This window comes from Sinocyclocheilus anshuiensis, unplaced genomic scaffold, assembly GCF_001515605.1.
Source record: "Sinocyclocheilus anshuiensis isolate Anshui unplaced genomic scaffold, SAMN03320099.WGS_v1.1 scaffold70, whole genome shotgun sequence".
Classification (NCBI taxonomy): domain Eukaryota; kingdom Metazoa; phylum Chordata; class Actinopteri; order Cypriniformes; family Cyprinidae; genus Sinocyclocheilus; species Sinocyclocheilus anshuiensis.
Window position 1 is genome coordinate 2,216,419 of NW_015542377.1, and position 6,980 is coordinate 2,223,398.

General features: G+C 39.4%; 1 protein-coding gene across 1 annotated transcript in view; it reads left to right on the plus strand.

The window, feature by feature from the left end:
* LOC107692389 (KN motif and ankyrin repeat domain-containing protein 4-like) overlaps positions 1 to 6,980 on the plus strand; it is a 61,056-nt gene that overhangs the window by 40,244 nt on the left and 13,832 nt on the right. The gene's annotated exons all lie outside the window — the stretch shown is intronic.

Sequence of the window (6,980 nt, forward strand, 5' to 3'; positions counted from 1 at the left end):
GGGTATATTTGTAGCAATAGCCAACAATACATTGTATGGGTCAAAATTATTCATTTTTCTTTTATGCCAAAAATCATTAGGATATTAAGTTAAGATCATGTTCCATGAAGATATTTTGATATGAAGATAACTTCCTATACCGTAAATATATCAAAACGTAATTTTTGATTAATAATATGCATTGCTAAGAACTTCATTTGGACAACTTTAAAGGCGATTTTCTCAATATTTAGATTTTTGTCCTATCCTAACAAACCATACATCAATGGAAAGCTTATTTATTCAGCTTTCAGATGATGTATAGATCTCAATTTCACAAAATTTACCTTTATGACTGGTTTTGTGGTCCACGGTCACATTTTTGCCCTGAATCCTGGTGGTCTCATGTGCTCATGGTTTTGTCGTCAATCACCCCTCTTTGCAGCTTTTTTAAAAATACAAATAAAAGCTGAAAAGAAAAATGTTGGTTTTCATGAATGGCCCCTTTCATATTTCAATCATATTGTGAATATTACAGATGGGAATTTGAGAGAACTGCTGTATATCAAAAGTTTGATCAAGGAGGATTTTTTTGTCCTATTTTTCATTTTTTGATTCAGCAGGGTGCTCATGCTCCCCCATTGTTGAAAAATTGTCAAAATTAAAAGTCCAGAGAGGGAGGGACAGACAGCACCATACAGCATGTTTCCGTTTCGTTCCACACATCTGGTAGAATTCAGCCGGGGTGTGATCAGGACAACTATGACAACACTAATCCCCTGTTATCTAAGGCCCAGATCAACATCCACTCACTCGCTCATGGCCTTTGACAGTAAGTCTCTTGTCTTATGTCGCTTTGTCTAAGAGTCTTTCTCACATGCTCAATCTCTGTCTTTCTCTTTCACAAAAAGCATCCCTTGAATTATAAAGAAGTCAGCTCTACTGAGATAACATATGACAGTAGCCCCATCCATCCCATTTACTTCCCTAGAATGGATTTATAGGGGACACTTAGGAAAGTATAGACCAATTATAGGTTTGTAAACATTCAGGATGCGCGCGCATCATGGTTGCAGAAAACCCGGGAGAGATAGCCTTTACAGCTAGAGAATTTCACGGATACGGTACAAAATAGTTAGGTTTAAAAAGATTATAAATTATATTGATTAGATGTAATTTTCCAAATGTTCTCTGCATATTACAAGAGCTTGTCACCCAGCGATAAGCATTGTTATTCAACGAAATTGACGTTAGAGCGTGGGATAGTCTTACAGATCCGAAACAGGGTTGACGTTTTTTGTGGGCGGAGCCTATCTGGAGGCAGAAAATGACGGTTTTCAAGCGGCAGTCTATGGAGCCATGGAATAAAAGAATTAAAAAAAAGGTAAATTTGATTTGATATTTCAAAATTCTGACTTTATTCTCGCAATTCCGAGATTATATCTCACAATTCTAATAAGGAAAAACAACTCGTCATTCTCTCTTTTCCACTCGGCTGTTCTGGCTTTTTTCCCCTCAGATTTGACAAACTCACTATTTTTGAGTTAAGTCGAGTTATAAAGTCCGAATTAGGAGATATAAACTTGCATTTGCGAGAGAAAAAAGTCAGAATTGTGAGATAAAGTAAATAAATGTTATGTAAAAATGTTAATAGTAATATTATACATTTTTACATAACATTTATTTACTTTATCTCACAATTCTGACTTTTTTTTTTCTTTCTCGCAAATGCAAGTTTATATCTCCTAATTCGGACTTTATAACTCGACTTAACTCAAAAATAGCGAGTTTGTCAAATCTGAGGGAAAAAACGCCAGAAGAGCCGAGGGGAAAAGAGAGAATGACTAGTTGTTTTTCCTTATTAGAATTGTGAGATATAATCTCGGAATTGCGAGAATAAAGTCATAATTTTGAAATATAAAATCAAATTTACCTTTTTTTATTCTTTTATTCCATGGCTCCATAGACTGCCACTTGAAAACCGTCATTTTCTGCCTCCAGATAGGCTCCGCCCACAAAAAAAACGTCACCCCTGTTTCGGATCTGTAAGACTATCCCACTCTCTAACGTCAATTTCGTTGAATAACAGTGCTTATCGCTGGGTGACAAGCTTTTGTAATATGCGTAGAACATTTTGAAAATGACATCTAATCAATATAATTTATAATCTTTTTAAACCTAACTATTTTGTACCGTATCCGTGAAATTCTCTAGCTGTAGAGGATATCTCTCCCGGGTTTTCTGCAACCATGATGCGCGCGCATCCTGAATGTTTACAAACCGATAATTGGTCTATATCGCTGAGTCCTGCACATGACAAGTAGAAAAAAAATATTGTGGACACAAATTAAGTATTAGTTCTCACAACTTGTTCATTCATAGCCACATTTTATTAATACATTCTCATAAATTGTGGCTAAGTTGTAATAAATTGTTCACTCATTTTAATTTAGTTTATCAAGGGAATTTATAAGTATATGGCTGTGATTTAACTGAAATGAAGGAACAAATTAATAAGTTGTGGGAATTAATTTTTAATTAGTGACCACAATATCTTTTTCCCCCAGCATGTCATATGTGGGGCTCTGCTATTCGCTTTCCGACGCTCATGTGTATATTTTTGCCCACATTCTTTGGTAAGATAGCTAGTGTCTCGCATGCAGCTGTGCCTATAATGATCAAAGGAATGTCCTGGTTAAAATGCCTGTCCTGGCAAGGTATTAATGTAAAAGCAGTTGGTTAGCTCTTAAATTCTAACAAACAAAAGTTGTCTTATGTTTTTGTGTAAAAATACTGAATCAGTGAATTGGGTGAGTGTGTGTGCATTCTCAGATCTGAAATCTCAGGTTTATGGCGAGGATCACGAATAACAGGCATGTGGAATATTAACAAACTTTCCCTGCTTGTCCAGCTGGCATGCCTTGAGAATGCCCACAGATGTTGTTTTGTTGGCTGTACAGGTGGTTTGCGCTGCCTTTGGCTCTGTTTGGTTCGATTTCTTTTCAAGGCTTCAGCACTCCTAATCAGCACTAGATGCTGAGCTTGTAGAGTTGCAGGTGGATTGTATGTGTGTGTGTGTGTGTGTGAGTGAGTGTGTGTTTGTGTGCATTTTGCCCCTACACGGTTACAAAGACAGCAAATGAGATTGATTTCCTTCCCTCACTTCCGCTCCTTCTCTGCAATTTGATTAGTTATATTGAATTAAATCTGCTGTGAATAGGTAAATAAACAGTGACTTTCCATTATAGCTCACCAGTACATGGTCCGTTGGGTTATCCGTGAGCTAGAGCAGGATAAAAAGGTCAACCAATTAAATTGATATAATGCATGGGGTATTGCAATCCAATTGAATGATTTTTTTTTTCAGGGTACAATGCAAACAGCTGATTCTAAACATTTGGTTCACAACAACCTATCTTTTGAAGGAAAGGCAATCTTGAAACAAACTAGAAACATGAAGTCTTGAAATGTACTCACTCAAATGGCCTAATATCACTGATAAGTTAAAACAGATTCCTGTAAATGAGGCCAACAGAGGATTGCATGAAAGTCTTCTTATTAAAGTAATTTCTCTCCAGTGGCCATGATTTGCAATCTCTCTCTCTCTCTCTCTCTCTCTCTCTCTTTCCCACTTGCCTCTTCACTTATTCTCTCTCTCTCTCTCTTTCAGTATCTAATTAAATAGGCAGTGTTGTGTTCTTCGGTTCCATGTGGATAACTGACAAGTGGCTAGGCCTCACTGTACTCAGCAATTACAAGCTGCATTCCAGCTCTAGCTAATTAGGACTCAACGACAGACAGTGTATTTGAATCACATTAAACATTTCTTAGGTTGGAGATGCCCCTTATCCCCTGCCGTCCCTGCCTTGTCCCTTCTTCACCAGGAGGACTTAAGAAGCTGTACATTTTCCATGCTTGCTGCAGTGTGTCGGATTCTGGGGATTCAGATGTCAGTCAAGCTCAAACTCACACTATTATGGGGTTTTGCCTTGAAACCTGGGGATAAATGCAGGCTTTTTGTACACTGAGGAGTCTAATTAAGACGCTCAATATTTCCTTAATTACCACTGTAACAAAAACACTTTAACACTTTAGCATTATGGCATCTGGTAATGATTTTCTTAATAGCTGTCAAGTCAAACTCAGTATTTCAGTTTCAGTATCTAAATCTGTCAGATTAAGCAGATGCCAGTGCTATCGACTTTAACTTAGTTTCAATTACAACATTTCTAATTTTCATTTATGTTTTGAGTTTTTCATATATTTGTATTTTATTTTATTTCTGGTTTATTTCAATCACCAAAATATTATTATTATTATAATTATTATTTATTTATTTATTTCATTTTAGTAGTTAACAATAACAACATTGGATTTGTGTTAAGTGGTTCCCTACAATTTTGTGTTTCCTCGTGATGTCCAATATAAAACCTTTGTCCTGAAGTGAAAGCAGTTGAGAACCACTGATTTAGATGGCACTCTTTTCCAAACAGACTTTACAGTACACTTACTAAAAGGTCAGTCCCCCTGGATCAACCGGGAGTTAAATGCCTTGCTCAAGGCCACAACAGTGATTGCTCATGGCTTGGTCTTTGTGGTGACCAAACCAGCAACCTTCTGATTACATCCCTAGAGCTTTAACCCCTATGCCACACCACTCTATTTCTTTTTCACGGTAGCATTGATTTTAAAACTTTATTTTCTAAAGTAAATGTGTTGTGAACAGAAATCATGGGAGCTAGCTGATTGATGGTCTGATCACCAAATGCTGTGTTGGCACTCTGTTATACCACTGTGCTTCAGAATGCTTAGCACTTGACTTCTCAACCAAACCATGGCTCAGAGCCCATTTCTAAAAAGCAACCGAGGCATATTTCTATCCTTGCTTGTACTGTCAGTGTGAAATATATATCTCCAACAGGTACAAACAACTTCATCTGTTCATCGGCTCTGTTCTTGATGGTGCATAGTGAACATTTTGTTGTAACTTCAAGAGGTCAGAGGTTTTTGTTTTTTACTGAAAATGTCAGCATATATTCTCTTTTTTCTATACCGGTCTGTCCAGGTCTGAACATCCAGCAGCCAGCCAATGATCCAGATTTCATGAAACATAGTCGAATAGCACCTTTGAAGAATATCCTTTTCCAAACTGTCCAAATACCAAGCCTTGGCTCAGATTACAACATTGAAATCACAGCCAGATGACACATCTTTGAGTAATCTTTCACCCATAAATTCAGTACATAGTTAAGATCTGCAAACATGCCTTGAGGGGGTTGAATATGGTTCCATTAAAGCAAAAGGTTTTAAAAGGATCATCTTCACCAGATGAAGGTTAACATTTCATGTATAATTTGACTGTATTACATCTCAAGGGCTCTAATGAATATGCTGTGTGAAGTGGCATCCAACACAATTTCAGTGCTACATACAGTGTATTCATTTATAAATAGCACAGTAATCATAAACAATAGATTATATCATTGTTGAAAAGCTCAAAGGTAAACCTACAGTATGGTGCTGCTTCAGAATAACACAAATCTGAGTGTATCTTTAGTGACTGGTGAAATGTATTTGTTCCCACATTAAATCAAAGACAGCAGTTAGTTTTCTTACACTGTCAAGTGAGATTGTCTTTTGCCTGCAGTATGTTTTCTTGCCGCATTTATGTAAATTAGGATGATTTCAAGATAGGACACAGTGGGAACATTCGGCAAGTAGATCTCCAGACCTGAAGTCTGCGGGTGTGTCCAGTTTGTATTAACATGATGTATTTTGATCAGCGGCCTTACGTAAGCCCCTGAAGAGTCTTAAATCTAAAATGGCAAAATTGTTTTCCATTGCCTAAATCAACCCCACATAAACTGTGAGCCATCTGGAGTAAATTTAACAGAATGAACTATATCACTGTGGTTTTAATAGTGGTGTGGTGTTTTAAAATGACACAAACAAATAATATAAAGTCATGTTGCACGGGAAGTTAGTATTTTAATTTACTGCCAAAGCAACATGTCCTACAGTATATGCATAATGTAATTATTGTTGTCACTGATTCATTAGATCAGGGGTGTCAAACTCAATTCTGGAGCTCTCCAGAGTTTTGTTTCAACCCTGCTCCAACACACATACCATGTAGTTCCTCTTCAGGAACTCGAGCTGCGTCGAAAACGCTAGGGGAACGCCCTTCAGCGTGACGGGCTCTGAACCTCGTGTGTAATCAGACCAATAGATGGGCGAGACGTCACGGCGGGTGACGTAATGACCAGGAGGCTATAAAAGCACGTGCGGTGAGACCAGCGTCAGCTTTTTGTCATTCAGCAAGCGCTCTGTGTGTGTGTCAGTCTGATATCTGTTTGTGAGTCTTATTTGGTGTTGTCTGTCCCGTAGAGAAGAAAAAAAAAAAAAAAGAAATATGTCTAAAGCACATGATAAGAGACACCATCTAAGTAGGGGCGAAGGCAGCCAGCGTTTCAGACTGTGTGTTCCTCCCTGCCCGCGTTTCATTACGGGTGCGGATACACACAGTTTGTGCGTTGTCTGCCTGGGAGCGGAGCATGCTGAGTCAGCTCTTGAGAGAGCTGACTGCCCGCATTGCGAGCGTCTTCCGATGCATGTTCTCCGCTCCCGGAAGGCACTCTTTGCTGAGAGTGCCTTCGCAAGCGTTCCCCGTGGTGCGGGTCCCGCTTCCGCTGAGGCGGAGCGGCGATTACGCTCGTGGGGTTCGCAGCTGGAACTGGCGGAGGGAATGGAGACGGGCGAGTCCCTATCTTCTTCCTCACCCGCCAGATCCAACGCTCGCTCACCGGGATCAGAAGCCCGTTCTGCGGTTACTTCCCCCGGGGAGCGAGCTCGGCGCTCCGCCTGTCTTCCTCCGAGGAGGTTGATGTGGTGGGCGTCGATGAGGAATCGCCCCCTCAGTCGCCCCAGTATGAGGAGCTTTTGGAGGTGGGAACTCGTGCCGTGCCCAAACTGAATATCGATTGGCCCGCCGAGAAGATGGC